Raw genomic sequence first — 19091 nt, forward strand, 5'->3', positions numbered from 1 at the left:
ACTATGAAGAATAATTGCAATTCGACATCGAATTAAATAAATCTAAAAATATCTTTCGACGCGCATGAAATTATTACATCACCAACGGTGGATAATTTCACCAACATCGTCCGATCTAAAATTATTCGATTATTCTCGCCTCGTGTTCAAAAATAGTTCCTCATTTAACTGGATTTCACCGTCCATTAACCATCGAACTTTCCGTTGTACGAGGAAAATAGTTACGAACTGACGTCGTTTCGAGAAGGGGGACACGTGTTACGCGACGGACACGAAATTTTATTTAGGCGAAGGTGCCATTTATGATCGTACGTCCAGAAAATGTATCTTATCTTCCACGTCCGAAGGAACAACCTCGGCGTCAATGCCATGATTTATTCTATCCCTGAATGGTAGTTTCGCCTCCTCGAAACTTGCTCTGGTAAACATGAGCGCCGATAAATCGTTCGCGTGAGTTTACCTCACGTTTATGACCATATCGACAAATTTCTATGGGGGGAGCGGTTCACAGTAAATGCACAGACACCGAACGCTCGTAAATTATCTCGAGTGAGCCTGTATGCTACTCGTCAATGAAGCCGTTTCGAAATGACTCGAACTATAAGAGAGAGAGAGAGAGAGAGAGAGAGAGAGAAAAAAAAGAAACTATGATACTAGAAAACGAAAGTTTGAACTTGAAATCTTAGAGGCACGTTCGTTTCTCTCTAAGTCTCTACCTGCTTCACGGGAGCTTGTGCGCTTCGTCAGATAGAGACGAAGCAATCGGGCAACCTCGTCAGTCGACTCCTCGGTAGCGTATAACTGACACCGCGATCTGTCATTTACGAGCAATTAGACGATCCGAGTGGCACACACAGTCGAACGGGGGATCGTCTATACGGAGGAAGCTTCTACTTATCTATCGGCCATTCGATCCCCGGCGCGGCGTGCCAGTATTATCAATCTAGTAAGCATATCGTAGCTGGGCAGTCCTAGCCTCTACCACCTATCAACCTAATCTACTTGCCTGGCCTGTATGCATGTCTGTACGGCGCAAACATCGCCATTGTGTCTATCTGTTGAACTGCAGTGCGGCTATACTCAAGATAATAGCATCGAAAATGATTCTATTCTCGGAAATAATGGCACGGTCGGCGCGAGCCTCGTCGTCAACTTTGTCGGATTACAGCCCAATGCCTGTTTCCCTACACTGTGTTCTATCGACGATCGTTTTCATTCTTATGGATTCACTCTTTTAATCTCTCGCGATTAGTTTCTGAACTGTAATAGCTGTAATGGTTTTTGCTATGTGTCGTCCTTTTGAATCGAACCACTGTAGTGGCTCATCTGTTCATCAGTCAAAGAGACAGTCTGCATACGATGTTATGGTTTTACAAATTCTTTGATAAAACGAACTTGAATTTATTCGTCCTTTCAATCTCGCAAACTTTAATTTATTCAAACTTTATTCTAATTAACGTAATTACGTAGTACACATTGTCGCGTTGTTACGACCTACAAATACTTTGCAAGACGAACTTATCTATCTATTCTTTCAATTTCGAAACTTGAATTTATTCAAAGTTCATTCTAGCACAGTTACGTAGTGTTACGACTTTTCAAAAAGAACTTGAATTTATTCGTTCTTTCAATTACGAAATTGAGCTTTAATTTGTTCGAAATTTATTACAACGTAATCACGTGGTATAAAACACTGAACGTTTTACACTAATTTCAATATTTCACGGTTTGAAATTATCGTACAAGGGATTTTAGCTTCGCGAAAAGTCTCGCCTAGAGGTTAAGAATCGAACGCATTCATACGGCGAATGCGTTCAGCGATTGTGCTCCGATTCTGAAATCGGTACAGTGATTTCGACTGGTGTCATCCAAGTCTACTATTTTCGAGTGGCGACCGAGGCTACTTCGATTTAGAGAAAATTTGGCAAATTCGCGGTCCTTTTCTCTCTTGCTCGTCTTCGCTACGTTTCCCTTCCCATAAAAGGATACGAAACCAGAGACGCGATTGGAACGTACAAAGGCACCAACGGTCTTGACAAGTAATTACCGATTAATCGATGATGGTCGCGCACCGATAATTCCCCTTTACACACAGACGCACAGACCGCCATATTATTTGCACGCGTTTACCATAATTAACATAATTTCACCGAGTAGCCAATACCACTGGACAACCTGGCTATATATTCCCGATCAAATACTGCCGCGGCAACAAATCAAAGCTCTAATCTCGAGAGCCCTAATCGCAGGCAAAACCCAACGGCAGATGCAATTTCAAAGCTAATGCGAGCGATTAAAATAAATCATTCGCACCTCCATTCGCACGTGCGTGATAGATGGATGGGCAGATAGGACAAATTTCAGCGGCTATAAAACGAATCAATCGTCGCACACTGTCGCGTCTGATACGCTGTGCTCGCTGTGACGCAAAAGGTTGGTGAAGTCTGACAGTGGAGCAGCCGAGCACACCGGCGCGCAGCGGCATTCTAATTACCGACAATAGAGCAGGGACCAATTCGAAGGGGGATAGAAACTGTATTAGTGACAATGGGGTAGATATGCACGACGCCGGCACGTACTGGTCGGAGTTCGTTTGTTTCGACAAATGGAATTGGTAACAGGATTATGACCATTACCTCTTTGCATCGCAACTACCGTTGCCACCGCTGCCGCCTCGCGCGCCGCCCTCCCGCTCGCTTGCTTTCTGCTAATGTCGCCGTTATTGCATCTGTCACCGCTGCCGCCGCTCTTCTTCGTCCCCATTCACGCGCCGTATGATCGGCGACGATTCGATTATCCAAGATTTCCGTCGGGCTTCCCTACGATTCGAGAAATTCTCGATCGTCGTTTATTTAATTTCTGTATATTTCGAAATGCAGGATTCGAGCACCGAAACGAGTCCGTGGACATTGTCAATAAAAATTCACTCGACTTACTGAGGTAGCTAGTGATAAGTGACTGTAACGAGACTCCACTTTTTTTTCAAATGCAATGAAACGTATTTTTCGATTCGCCGATCGATGCGTTCAAAGGAAAAAAAGTATTGATCTGTCGAAAAAGTCGGTTTAGGAGATACTTTTCATACTTGTATTTTATAAAATTTATACACGAGAGAACAAGAACAGCGTTTCTCTCTTCGTCTTTCATATAATAAATTTTAATAAACTTTTCTTCTAATTTAAACAAGTTTCAATTATAAAAGTAATCATTTCTCAACATACGTATGATTAATACTTTTTCTATAGAGAACGTCGACGTGGATAAAAGAATAGGTGAACTTGAAATCTTCGAAATCTTTTCACTCATAGAAAAATCACTGTTTTTCTACTCCTTGGTACTGAATAACTTTATTTTACAATTTTAATTAACAAATTTTATCCAACGGAATTATTTTTAAGACCGTTACAAGACCTTTTCAAATGGTCCACGCTGTATACTTCTTAATATTTTCACGAACACGTTGTTACGCGATCGATTATGTGATAAATGCTAGTATCGTCAAGGGCCCTCGAGAGCAATGAAAAAATGCAATAACAAACGATCATGCTTTACACCGCGATGGATATTACGATGCACATTTCGCGGCCCGTTTTAATTCCTTATTATAGCCGAGGCTGTAATCGCTCACACGTCGTTTAACTTGCGAAAGTAAACTTTCACTCATAAATCATCGCGTGGATACGCGGATAAATAGCCTAGTACGGAATATACAGAAATCCATTTACCATGTTTCGACAGGATGCTCGCAAAACAAATTGATTTACCGGTTCGTGTAATCGGTTCGAGTGAATTGCATTTAGTCGGTCTAACGTGTTCAATTTTCCTCTCAAATCCATATACAAATTCCACCTTGAAGAAAAAGAAAAAAAAAAAAAAAAAGAAGAGGAAGAAAAGAACAGCGAATTGAATATACTTCAACGTGCTCCAAGGAAATACGTTTTTTCGAGGAGAACACACGCGAGAAAAATTGACGTCAAACTCGTTCCAACTCCCCTCGACTTCCCCCGTGTGCTTCGTATTGTATTCTCCACTCTACGCGCTGTGTATCATTCTCCTTTTAGATGCGCAATTTAATTAACGAGCAGCGAGATTTTCGATACTCTGGCGGGCAGTTCTCGCGAGATGGAACTCGGAATTCCCTCGATTTTTCACCGCGAAAAGATCGAAGGAGAAGAAAACGAAGAAAAAGAAGAGAAACGGGGTAAACGATTCGAGTAACGAGACGAGCCACGTTTTGGCCTTGCCTCGTTTGAAACGACCGCGAAAGGAACGATGATCACGCTTTTTACTCGCGGCGTGTATCGAAACGGGGAAACTTCATTAGCTTGTCCGGGTACCAGAGCCCGATTGTTTCGCTTCGGTTCAGGACAAATTCCAGCCGGCAGAGTCACAAAGTCCGCGAATTAAGGGCTCGTTAAATAGCACGCGTTCGTTACTTAGCCGCGCGCACGCTAATACACTTTTCCCCCGAATGTGAACGATTCGCCGCCGACTGTGCATCGATTACGGGGGGGGATATCGAACGCTCTCTCCCTCTACGTACGTATCTCCTCCTCGTCCGCCCGCGCCCCGAGGAAATTTATAGACTCCGCTTTTACCTCCGAGCGCATCGCGTTCGTTTCGCTTTAACGCCAGCGGGCACCTCGGCAAATTTTACTTCACGGTGTAAACCGAATGCGTCATTATCGAGACGTTGCCGTTCGAACGAAATTATTCGACGTGCATGGAAAATTTTCGCACCACGTGCAGAAATTGTTAGCCAACGGGAGGGTACGAGGGGGGAATGCCGCGACGCGAGCAGATTCCTCCTTTTGTTTCGTTAGTGTCGAGTTGCTCGAAAACGTGGCAACGAGAGTAATCGAACGCGTAATGATGTGGAATCGTCGATGATTTGAACTGTTATGACTTCGTAAAAGAAAGTCGTACGAGAGTCTGTTCGACTTTGTTCCAGAGCGTAACTTTGACTGTTTCGAGTTCGTTTCCTTTCGAAAGGTATTTTTAACGGGTGGAAAAGTAAGAGTACCTTTGTTCTCGAAAATTATAAAAATTCAAACATCCGTAAGAATATGAAAGAAATTTTTTTCGTAACTTGAAAATTGAAATTTTCTCTTCGTCTTGCCATTCTATTGAATAGCGAGCATTAACTTTGACGAAATTTTCGAATCTTTTGAGAGTCTGTCGTTTGGCGCTAATGTTCAATAAAATGACGAAAAACAATCGTACGGCAAGTTTTAAGGGATTGTGGTGAATAGAAAAGTTTCTTCAATCTTCAAGTCGTGAATAAAATTTTTCAACTTCTTCAGTCGCGTGAATTGTCACAATTTTTTTTTTTTTTTTTTGACGAAAAGAACACTTTTCCATTTGTTACGTGATATCTTGGAAAAGAAGACATGAATTCAGGATAGTGGGAACTTTACGTTTGATGAAACGAAACTAAGTAAATTATCTTTCTTCACAAAGTTGTAGCAGTTTAAAGTATCGATAATTTTTCATTTAAATTGATCATGGTGAATCGAAACAATGTATATTTGCCAGAATATAATGTCATGAATTTTCTTTTTTGAAAATCAAAGCATTTTACGAAACATTACATATTTTGCTTTCTTTGTGTTTTACGTGCAAACGTCGATAAAATATTATTGATGTAAAAATTATTAAAATAAAATATGTGTTCATCGCTGTATCTTTTCCATTGGTAAAAACCATAGTCGGCTAACTGGCGGCCCGCGGGTCCTTGCCCCCCACTTTCCTGATCGCTACCGCTATCCCCACTACTGCATCGCCCCATTACGCAGTGGAGGGGAAGCGCTAGCGATCAGTTGACCGACTCTGGCTGTAAACGATTTCAGATTTCCCGTGTATTTTAATATTTCCTGTTAATTCAAGCGTTTAAATCTGTTTACACCTACATCACCAGTATTTATTTAAACTCTAAATCTGCTGCTAAATAGCCTCGTTGTCGGGCGTAGTCAGAGAAAACCAGAAAAACAAAAAGAAAAACAAACGAAAACGCCCAATTTAATACTTCGATCGGGCAAATGTCATCTACCGGGCACCGTGCATCCGAGGAACGAACTTTTCGATACAGCATGCACAGCGGTAGATCGTGTCGCGTATAAGCGCGAAGTGTGAATGACAAGTGTTTAGGAAACTGCATGACCGAGTAATCACCGTGCCATTGTACCCAAAACCGCGAGCACAGAAATTTCCGACCGTAACTCATCTCTCGTTCGCCAAACACTCTCCTCCCAAACGAACAACTTTTCCCACCGTTGGGTGGAATTCCGCGATACACAGCGGAACGACAAGAACAACAAACAGCGAAACCGGTTGCGGATCGTCCGACCAACTTGCTCGCAGGGAGGAAAACGGTAGACGGTTGAATGTGTAGGCAAGTAGGTAGCTAGATAGGTAGGATCAAGTGAACGTGTCGTTTTAATTCGTATGAAATGGTAATGCCGGATCGGAATCGGTGGCGTGTCTGAGGATATCGGCGGAATGCAGGCAACGACGAGGCAGCTAGGAGAGAGCGACTCCGCCGGGCGTATATAGGGCGTTCTGTAGGCAGATAGCGCGCAAGCAGCACCGCCGGCTAATGAAGATGTTTGTCAATACTGGCGCGTTACCGTATGCCGTAGCCGTAACTGTTACTCTCTCGCGCGCTACACCCTCCACCTCCACCCTCTATATCGTCTTTCCTCCAACACGTACTCCCGTAATAGCGTCTAAGTGTTTGTGTGTCGATCTCCCGGCGTTGTCCGTCGCTGTGTTGCATTTGTATGCGGCGCGTGTGCATACACGCGGAGCGCGTTGTACGCGTACAGGTCAGCGAGCGAGCGTACTGGCACAGGTCGAGCATGCCACGGTACATAGACGCGCGCCGCAACGCGTTCTCTTCGTTAACCCGATGGTGCTTAAACCCGCTGGAGTAGGCAAGACGTGCTTCGTTACAGTTAATATCGAGTTATAACCGAATCATACCGCGTTGCAACCAGTTAAATCTTACTTAGGCAAGCCTGACGTTACTCACCGACAATTATCTCCGGCTCGAGGCAAACTCGAGACGGGGCCAACTTGCGACCAAGCCGCGCCGCCAGCCGGTTGACTGTTCTCCGCTGGATCTTCTTGCGCGCGCGTTCGCCACCCTGTGCACCATTTTGTTAAATCGTTGTTATATATTCTCATCCGGCGCCGATTTTCATCTTGCCCGTATCACGAAACTATCTCTCCTTTCTGGGAAAACTCTGAGACAACACTTTGCGTAAGGAGCCTAAGAATCAATAGTCAATTTAGATGATTATCAGTACCTTGTTATCGAACCTCAGTTCAGTATTTTAATATTCAGTATTACAAGTTTAATACTTTAACTTCTTATAATCGTGAAGAAATCCCGATCTCTATAGTGAAACAATTGCGTTTTTCTTCGCCACAACGTTAAAAATACGTTTTCTGATATAAAGTGACCACTGTTCAGTGCCCTGATCGGTACTTTTTATTTATTTATTTTTTTTTGGAGTAATTTCCTTCTACCACTGTGATCTACTCACGTCAGTCGAATCGTAAGCGAAATTTTCCCTCGGTTTGACGAACGAAAAACACCACGGAGAATGATTTGTGATTCGTTTTCTTTGGAAAGACGAACAGAGTTTGGGAAAGGAAAACAATTTCTATTGTGTTTGAAAATGTCACAACGAAAGTAACAGCAAACGTATCGGTAATATTTTTCAGAAGATAATTATGTCGTTCCAATCAAGTACACACTCGTGTCGTTAACGAATGTTCCATTTGAATTTGCGAGGATATAAAATGATTTCAAATTGACGAAAAATATACGCTCGTGTTTCCCCGCGAATTCCCTTCCTCCCCATTTCAAAATCGGCGCGAATATTTTTATCTCTTCGAAATTATTCCCGTGTCAGCCGATTAAAAATGAAACAACGACACGCGCAGTGACGACACGATTGAAAAATCCCCAGCGATCTCAGCTCACTGTGTTTCTCTCCATCCTCCTGGACACTCGGGTTAAGTCGACTCGATCATTCGAAAAAATAAAACGTCCGCGGCGAAAGACATTTTGCCAGTGGAGTGCGTTGATAGGAAGAGGAAGAAAGCAGCTGGAAAACGGGCCACTCGGACCGCGATAAATTTCCCTCGACTTTCATTTAAAAAAAGAATGCTCGAAGCTCTCTTCATCGGCAAATTATTATTCACACTCTCTTAATGGTGTAAAGTTGTCTTCGAAAGAGGTGACAATCATGCGCCCAAAAATCACATAGAAGTTCTTTCAACGAGCTCAATGGGTTATGGTTTTACTTCAAAAACTGGCAAAAGGTGAATCGAACAAAACGACATGTATTTGGTTTAATACTCGACGTCATATAAAATATGAAGAAAACTTGTTTCGAAAGCTACAAAAGTTTGCTGAACGTTCGGTAATCTCATCCGCGCGACGTAATTCGACGAATCGATTAGGAAAATCTCTCGATCTGGCCGAATCGGAATCGTAACGAAACAGGTCAGCGGACGAATGACTCAGGTTAGAAGCCCGCTGTGGCCCGATTGGTCAGCCCAGTGGTTCGTAAACCAACGTGAAACTCGTATCGACTTTCGGGACATTACACTCGAATACCCGAGTCGATTTCTCCAGGATGTGAAATTTTTCTACCGTCGTTGTCGTTCACGCGTGAACTTGCTTCGTCGCGAGCGCGAATTTCATTCCGTGGATCGGAGCGTTCGACGATCGGATCGTTTCTTCCAACCCAGAAAGCAACGCGCGTCCACGTTCAAACTTAGCCTGAAACGTTACCCTTAAACTGCGCAAGATTGTCGACCAACTGGAGATTCTCGCACGCGAAAATGGCCACGATAATGAAGATTATTCGCCGATTTGACGTTGCACGACAATCTGCCGATTTGTCTCTGTTGACGCGTTACTTTGGCCAGATGACGTTTCGACGTATAATCTCTGCCGATGTGTACATAATCGTGAGTCTAAATTCATTTTTTCGCGAGGTAACAACAATGGTGACTTTTGATCGACGTTTTATTCTTGTCAAGGAAATCCAAGACTCTCGTTCGAAAACGTACGAAGCAATCAAAAATTCCGTGGTATTGAAATTCCATTTAATCATAAATGAAGCCTTGAGAAAGAAGAGAAATGAAGCCTCGAAGAAAAGAAATTGAACTAAACTTTGAGAAGAGGATATCTCAAAAATATTCGAGTCAATTTGTATAATTATGTAATTGTTTAATGTGTAGTACAAATGAAATCATGACAATCATTTAATATGTAACACAAATGAAATTTCATATACACATACATTGTTTCTCAGAATTAGTTCATTTGATGAAACTGACACATTATTGTTCCATGTGAACGATAATATTATTGTCATTTTTTATTTTTATTTTATTTATAATGTTATTGTTCCACATGAACAATATAATATATTTTCAAGATGCTCGTTCAAGATTTCTTATTTTATTTCGTTGGCTGTTGGAAATTATTCGCAGTTAGTCGCTCTGGTAATAAATTTAAAAAAAAGATACGATTATTCATAGTCAAAATTTTTATTCAATTATTCCAATTCTGGTTATACATGGATCGCACGAATAAGATCGTAGGTTGGATATCAACTAAAGCGTACATTTTCGATATCGAAACACGAAGAAACAGACAGTGTCCCATTCTTTTCTTTTTCTTTTTTTTTTTTTGCTGCCCTTGACTGCAGGTTTCGCGACGATATATCAATAGCGGTGGTGCGTGACACGCGAACGTTTCTCTTCACCCCTCGCCACCGAGACGTAATTACCGGTACCGCTAAACGGCCCACCGAAATAAATTGTCGGACAGGCCAGGCCAGACAGAGCATCTCCCCGGGCCGCGATAAACCTCGACACATGAGGCCGGCTGCAGGGGATACGTGTTCACGTGTGCGTGCACGTTGCGCGAGATCATCAATTTTAAAGTTACGCGGCGCAAGTTTATTCCACGCGAAAGGCAACGGGCATTGTGAAGTTGTTCAAGTTGTCGGAGCCTAGCACCGACTTGTCCCTGTGTTCCGACCACCTCTCTGCCGCGTCGTCCTACTCACTGAAACCACAGATTCGCGCACACTTTGCCCTGGTGCAGCGAAATGCAACCGTGGCCTGGTTTAAAGTCGACCTATATATATATACACATACACGCGCGATGAAACACGTTTCTAGAGCAAATTCGTGTCCCGTCCGCGTATGCCCACCGAGTACCAGTTACCTTGGTTCTCGCGAACCATTTGTTCCATCTCGCGCGCACCCGCTCGCCCCTTACGTTTTAATTCCTCGCGTATTTCTCCCGGCCTTTACGGCCCTGCCGTTTCCCGGGTAACGATCATCGACAAATTTCGAAAACAGAGATTTTAATTCTATGCGATTTTCTTTCGAGACTCTTTGAAATTCGGATGTCGTCGAGCAACGAGAAAGGCAAAAAAGAAGAAGAGCAAAACGATTTGCGCATTTGCGCGCAGCTTTGAATTTTGAGGGTCAGAATTTTTTTTGTGTTTTGTATTCTACTTATCGCGAAGATGCAGGCTAATAGTTCTTTCGAAGTTTCTTAATCATTTAACACTACGGACGTATGCGTGCTAACAGCGACTTTATGGTCCTGGACGTGTGTATATCACGTAGTGTTTATGTTTAATATAATATTAGTAATGAGTTTTATCCTTTGATTTTTTAGACTGATGCTTCAACTATGATTAATAAAGTGTTAGTGAAACCTAAATACGAAAATTACATTCACGCGTCCAGAACGATAAAGTCGCTGTTAGCACGCACGTGGCCGCAGTGTTAAATGATTAAGAAGCGTTCTTGCCATTTTGCAAAAGAACTATGGTTCCTTGGAAAAGTTTCATCTTCTTCGTAATGAAATTCATAGTTAAGGTAAATTTCGTGACAGGTCGTTTACCTGTATTTCCATCAAATCGAAGGTGTAGAATCTATGACAGTCACGAACAAACTTCTCTTTCCACTCTGTGATCGACACCAGTTGTGAGTGTTTTTTAACAGCATTCATTTCGAGTGTTGTCGAGTCATTCGATAACGTCAAAACGATAACAATAAAAAGGAGAAGAACTGAACGAAAGAACACATACGTATGTGTATGTGTATGTGCGTTTGTGAGAAGAATTTCACACGCAGAGATTTGGCCGCTGCACACGGCGAAACAAACACAGCACAGCTAGATAGACAGAGAGACTATTTTCAGATTATTCTCCCTCATCGGGTCCACGCGTGATCACTTCCGCGTTGTCGCTGGTGCGTGTTACGGTTTCCCGATAAATCGAATTAATTCGAAACGAGAGCGGCGGTCCTTGCGTCGATTGCGATCGCGCCTCGGCTGCCGCCGCCGCTCGAAACAATAATCCAAAACACTTTCATTAATACGCACGGGCGATTAGCGTTGGTAAATCTGTCTGTTGCAAGCGCCGATCCAACTATTTACGCGTGTCTTTTGTTCCGTCAGTGCCGTAGTCCGCGGTCGTTTGTCGCGAGAACGTACGCCGAACCGACCGAAACTGCACGCGCCGCCATTATCTCACGCTCAACAAAAATTGAACGGATCGCCGAACGAACGTTTCGTGACGAACGATACGCGGTGTTGGCACGCTGAAAAAATTCCGGCCGATTAACGCGACGCGTGCGTATACACGTACATACTGGGTGTTCCATTTTAATCTGTAAATGCAATTATCTTCGAAACTACTCGTCATTTGTGAAATCCAATTTTTTTTTTTTTTTTTTTTGCATGTGAGGGTATGAGAGGGTAGCATGTAATTTAGTATCTTGTCTCCAGATAGACGCGTCACTGTAGAAGATACAGAGTGTTATTTTTATTATATATATATTATTTATTTACTATTGTTATTATTATTATTATTATTATTATTATTATACATATTTATTATATATTATATTTATCACTACTATTTTTTCAAGTATAATTATGTAATTTTTTTTTACATCAGTCGACAGCAAGTATTAACCTATCTGCGTCCAAAAGTTTCGATTGTTTTAGGAGATATTTTATTTTCAATTTCGCGAATACGTACAATGAAGTATTTTTCTTTATACGTAGATTAGTCGACGTCAGATAATGCTTATGTTGGGAAATATACTCAGAAAGAAGGCGTCCAACATCTGTTACACTAAGATCGTTGGTGTTGAGAGTTAGATGAGGTTACTTGAAACGTAAAACAGGTCCAGAAGAGGAGATATCTTTCAGTATTCGACTGAAACTGCAACAAGTGATATACGCGCAAGTGCACGTTAAATTAGTCGCGAAGAGAATATTCCAAAAACGAGCACTGAAATCAAAATGTCTCTTACACTAATGGGTTTAGACATAAATAGGTTAATACTTTTTTGTAGTGAACGATAATAAGAAAACAAAAAATTATATAATCGTACCTGAAAAAATATAGTAACTGTATGAAAGAATAATAGCAACTTTCGTATCTTCTATGACAAACTAAGCGTAATAAATTACTGTCTCCTCAAAATAGAAAAAAAATGCATTTCAGATATTTTTTAAATAACGAATAGTTTCAGAGATACTCATAGATTAAAATGGAGCACCCTATATACATACATCTAGAGACGAAATATATTTAAAATGGACCAGATATTTAACCAAAAGGAGATATGGAATAGGTCTATTCTATTTTACCAAATCATATATTTTGAAATATTCATTACAATCTAAAGCGTATCATTCTATAGATTGGGCTCACAAAGAATTTATAGATATTAACTATTATAATATTTTTAGACATTATTTAATGATTTTCACAACTTTTATATTAGACGATGAAACAATTAAATTAATTATTTCATTCAATAATTCAAAGTCATTTCTCTTAAATACATTGTTCAAGATTGTTATAAATTATTAGTTAAAAATTTTGAATAACACTTGAAAACATTGCAGAAGGGAATTTATTATTTAATTGTTGCAAGTAAATTGTTAGTAATATTAGATGATGTTTAAACAATTAGAATATTCAGAAATATTATTTAAAAATTTACTTCGAAAGTTCAATCGATGTGCACACGATGAAGGTTCAACTTATAGTGACTTTTTCCCTGCTTAATCTTCAGGTAAAGTCAGTGATGGGGATAATCTTTGTAAATACTTTCAAAAACATTTTTTCTACTCAGCAATCAGTAATTTTACAGCTTCATTGTTTCATAGCCTCATTAATTTAAAGCAACAATAAATACTGTAATGTTTATATTTTTTTTTTTTTTTAAGAAAGTGATACTACGTTTGCACGGTTAGTTTTTGACTTGTAATTATTGTTGAGATATACTGAATGCTAATTTATAATTCTGTGACATATGATACTAATTTATTTAGAAAATAATTATATTGCAATCAAAAATTGAATTGATCGTTTTTTGAAGTATAGCTATGCAAATAAAAAATCCTTCACATTTAATTCAATAATTTTCGATGTAGATGTAACATTAGTCCACAGACGAATAAAATGTTAACATTAACATATTTATATATATATATATATTTTATATTTTATATATATATATTTTATATTTTTATATTATATATGTACGCATATATGCTAGATAGAAATACTGAGAGAGCATATGCACTGCCGAAAACAACCAGATGAAAAACGAGCCAAATGACGATTTAGTGGCGCGTGCTCGGCAACGGCCAGAAAAGAAAAAAAAAATTATTCATTCACGTATTGTCCATAAATTGAATCGTTAATGAGCTGAAATCCAAGTCCGTGTATCGATTTTATTATCTATTGCACCGTGCTCAAGTACAATACATTGCAAAAATAAAATTCGAACATTGATGAACTAGAACTCTTGAATCCTTTATAAGTATTTCGAAAAAAAGTAGTATTTTTAAGAATACATTCGAATTCGAATGCGATCGATTCGAACTCTATGACGTAAGAAAAAGAACTGTGCAAGAATCGAACACTGATCGAATTGGTTCGAAACCTATTATGAGTATCTTATTTGAAGTTATTCGTTCTAAGAATGACGTTTTTCAAAAATCATTTATAATAATATTTACAATTATTTTCATTCCAAGTTACTTTACAAGTTAATTTTTAATTATTGACTACATCCGGTTTATGTATTACTGCTTTAATAATATATGATATTATTGTTTTCTCAATTTTCCTAAAAGTTGTTTGTAAAACTAATATTATAACATGCTTCTGTTACATGTTTAATGCAATTTGTAGCATACGTTACATGTGTAATTTTATTATTTTGAAGAATTCAAATATGTAGTGTACAGTAGTAAATATTTTACAGAGAATTTATAAATGATATAAATAAATTAATATATATAATTCATAATTATTCAACATTTAATATATACACATAGTATTTACATATATACAGATAGTAAAATAAAATTTATTTTCTCTCAGATCTCTATATTATCTTCTAATCTCTCAGAAGTTAATGTTAATATTGGGACACTATCAAAGAGAATGATTTCTTCAATTCTGTAATCTATGGTTCAGTGACTCGGGGATAAACAGTGTCAGTATTTATTTGTCTGCTAGTTCATAGATTTGGCAATATTACTCTCACGTAGACACTTTAACGTACCGTACTAAAAAATTGAAAAAGAATGTGTAAGCTCACATAGTATTTTCAAATCATTTAAAACCGACTCGTGCGTATTACGTAACTATGAGATTCGAATCGTAACAACAAGAGACGGACCGATAGGTTTGAAACAGATATGAGACTCTTTGTCCAACGCGACAGACACGAAGAGAGCACCAACTCAATTCAATTTAACAAAAACGCTCCAAAACGGGAGAACGTTGTAATCAGAAGTTTCCCGAAATTAGGAGCAAAACTGTCGGAACGACAGCAGCACGTAAATAAGGGAATTCATTCGCTAAAGAACAGTAGCGAAAAGGACAGTAAATTTGCAAGTCGCGCGTTGCCAGCGATCGGACGAGAACGAACGAGGAAAACAACACGGATGGTAAAGACGATAACAACGTTATCGGAGAACTGTAGCGGGACAGTTCGCACGAACTGGAGCCGTTGGAAGATGTACGAGTGGTTCGATCGCATCCACCCAAGTCACCTTAATCGGATATTCGGCCACGTTTCCTTCCTTCCCGCCCGTATCTTCCTGTCTTCTGCGTTTCACGCGGAATTAACGGTCCTAGCGCGTCCTATATCAATTCGACTCGATCTTGTTGACGTATTATCTGGAACGATACGCTCCACACAATGTAGCAGTCACGTATACACACGTACATCTATGTACGTACAACGGGTTGTCGTGCGTTCGTGCATGCGCGCGGACATCCGAGAGATCTGCGACGGTGATTCATGTTGAACAGCCAGGGTCGGGATCATTAGATCCACCGAGAAAGGCTGATAATGATTTTGACCTAATTAATTCGCGCTTGCCGGTTCGCCACGACACGGCCGACGTTCATGGGAAAAAATTGTGCCACGATCTGCACGTACGCGACTCGTCTTCTCGAGCCGTGATCGAAGTAACGAATACTCTTTCATCTTCGGCTAATTCTAACGAGAACGCTCCACTCAGTTCTCCCAGAATTTTGCATTCTGAACTAGTTTTTTCGATTCAACGCGAAAAGAAATTAAAAAAAGAAATTTTATTGTCAAAAAAGTTCCAGAAAGAAAGTTACGTACATATCTCGGATAATATCGAAGAAAAAGAGGACAATGATGGAATACGTTGCTAAACGATAGTAATTTGTTTGTTTCGCCATCAATAATGCAGATAACTAACGAGAAAAACAAAGAACTACCTTTGCGCGGTACTCTCTCCCACATAATCTTCAAACCTTCGTTCTATTTGTATAATTACAATATTTGATTAATGAAATATATCTCGTAAAGGCAGCCTTTATAAAACAATGTCACATAATTCACCTATAATAGAGAGGCGAAGGAAATTGGATGTCAAAATTCAAATTTTAAATCATTTTTTAACTGGGCAAGCTGCAACGTAGGAAAGCATTTTGGCGGACGTAAAGCTACCGCAAGCACTATTAAGAAAAAGAACTGAAAACTGCTTTATTTTAGAACAACCACTGATTAAAACGTGAAATTTCCACAGACATTAAATTAAAGTAGAAGAAATAGAACAACTTTATAATACACAAGCTCTTATTTATACCGTATCTACATGCTTCATATATTTATACTTTATACTTAATATATTTTGCGAAGAATCGCTAAAAATACGCTGCTTCGCATCTACAAAATTTCTAACAAAAATCATAAATTGATCAATTCGATCATTTCGATAGTTCTAGCGTTAAGAATTAAAAAGTGTTTTAGTTTATCACAAGTGCAACCGCGTAAAAAGATTCTAACAATGTCGTGTCATTTTTGCTGATTCTCTTACATCCGGAATCAATCTTCTATTTTTCCACAGATACAATACACATTTTCACACGAATTTCTTTTGTACGTATTCTTCAGAAATATATCTATCGTGTAAAAACGAAATTGAGTATCGAATACGGTCCCAGAAACATCCTTCCTGTTAACAGTACGAAATTTTTGACTGTAGCATTTCTCGAATTAATTATTTCGACTCGTCCTTGGTACTTTTTCTAATTAAGCTGGGCTCTGTTGGCGTCACGTTTAGACGGAAGACTGGTTCGAAGACGAGGAAATCTCTGGAAGAGAGACTCGCCAATGTCGCGTTAATTAGACGCTCCTACTCCCGAACTGCTTCAATTAACCTATTGTGACTTGCTGACTCGATTGTCAACTAGTTATTAGCTGGTGTCTATCACGTCATGAATTAAATGTCAGACTGGTAGTCAGAGAACTGCACGCAAACTGAACAGTGAGTTTGTTTTTTCGAAATGTTCGAGCAAAACAAGCGTGAAGTAACGCCTCGCAGTAACTTCTTTTCCTCGTTTCGGTAGCGAAATTTCTCGCGGCCGTGTTTTTTTTTTTTTCCAGGAATAACGTCGCGAGATTAAAACCAGTAATTATGAAGCGCCGGCTTTATTGCTGGCCAGTCTAAGGCGACACAGGCCCCCGGTGAGGAGGGTTTTTAAGTGCGCCGTTCTTTAGGAATAAGTTTAGTCCGGGGATTCCTTAGCTTAAATAACTCCGTACAGCTTACGTACAAACGCGCGCGGAGATAAATGAAATTTATATTTGCGTCAGAGAGAGAGAGAGAGCGAAAGAGAGAGGAGGGGATGGGTAATGAATCGAGGATCTCTTAGTTTATTCAATAAAGGTGCCTTGCGATACGTATGTACGTGTGTCTAATGGCTTTCCAAAGCGAATGAAAAATTTCAATTTCTATATTAAACAGCAACGTTAAAGTGCAACCAAGCGTACGTGTGTGCACGTATCCATATATAAGCTCGCGTTTCCATTTTCCCGGCTCTCGTAAATTACCGTGCACCAGTTCGTCCTTCCGAGTACTCGTGTCGTGCAAACAAACTTGTTTCAGTGTCTCATCGACGTGCGTTTGAACGAAATTTATGAAAAATCGTCGGGTCCGACGCGATTCTTCGTGTGACTGAGACCGATGTTTATTAGCGTACGCTCTCGTATTTCGCAATTTTCACAATTTCGTCGGCGAGTTACGAGAGAAGACGATTAAATCAATTTATTAATTGCGTAATATGTGTGGGGAAAGTCTCATTTTTCGAAATTTCTTTCGAACAGAGTGAAGACGCAAGTTTAAGGTTTCAAAGACTGACTGGCTTTTTTTGTTTTCTAGATAACAATTTATACGAGCCGTTATCACAGTTTTGAAAAGTAGTGGGTTCTTAGTCACAGGGTTTATGACAACAGCATTTAATAAATCTCTTTGTCATCTCTGTATTCGAACCTACTCACTTTTCCTTTTAATTCCCTCAATGAATAAACTTTATATTTATTTTAAACCACTTGGTTAAATTTGTGTTATCTATGTTTATGCGTGCACGTGTACTATACGTCGACGTCTTGTCAGTGACGCGACAGAACCCTAGAGCATTCAATTCGCATCGACGTGGACTTCAAGAAAGAAAACATCTGAAAAAAAAAAGAACGCGCCTTTTCTTTATCCCTTTAACTCGACCTACGGGGTTCTTTTATTTTCGTCCACGCCTGTGAAATCCTGTTTACGGCTTGACAATGCACGGCAGCAGTGGATGAAATCTTTTTAAATGCTGTTTCTCCTGGAAATGTTGTGATTATGCCAAGTGCCCCGCTAATAATGTTTATTAATTCTTCTTTGCTGCGAGCAGCGTTTTTCACGTTACGCGAAGAAAAAAAGAGAAACAAAGTTTGTTGTGATTTCAGAAAGGCCGAAAGAGAATGCGCACATACTGTACTTACGTACGTTATTATTACAGATGGATCTGAAAGAAAGTCATTGTTTTTTTTAGGAGAGACATGTGAATTACTTTATTCGTTCGTGGATGTTGAAAGAAAACAAGTATAAAAGAGAATTTACAGACTCGAATCTCAACGTTAAAACTATCGTCGTTAGTTATGTAATTGTCCTAATTTGTCATTGTTTACACTGGGTGCAAAAATTTAAAACTACGACTCTTGAAAATAGGATAGAAAACGTGATTTTCACGGCAGAGAAATAGTGTGTAACAGCAATTGTCTATCGAATGCAACAAAAGTTCCTCGAAACACAGAGAAAGCTAGAACTACCGACGTGTTCGACCGTGAGCGACTTCAGTCGTCTGACCAATCACGTACGTAACTACTTACTCCGTTACTCTCAGATACGCGTTTCGGTGCCACATTTGTGCTAATTGAGCTGCATCGTAATTCAATTACATAATTCATTTACATTGTGTTTCAATAGCATGTTAATTCAACCACGTTGTAACAAATTACATTGTAATTGAATTACACAATTTAAACTTTTTAAATTAATTTAATCGCTGACCACTGTAATTACGCGTATGATTGAATTACAGTGTAATTGAAATGCAACGTATGAAAATTACTTGGAATTTCGAAGTGGAATTATTTCTCTTCCATGCTTTTGTTTATTGTAATGTTGTGTTTATGTTTTTTGCCTATTTTTG

The sequence above is a fragment of the Frieseomelitta varia genome, unplaced genomic scaffold, assembly GCF_011392965.1.
Source record: "Frieseomelitta varia isolate USP_RPSP 00005682 unplaced genomic scaffold, Fvar_1.2 scaffold_355, whole genome shotgun sequence".
In the NCBI taxonomy this organism is placed as follows: Eukaryota; Metazoa; Arthropoda; class Insecta; order Hymenoptera; family Apidae; genus Frieseomelitta; species Frieseomelitta varia.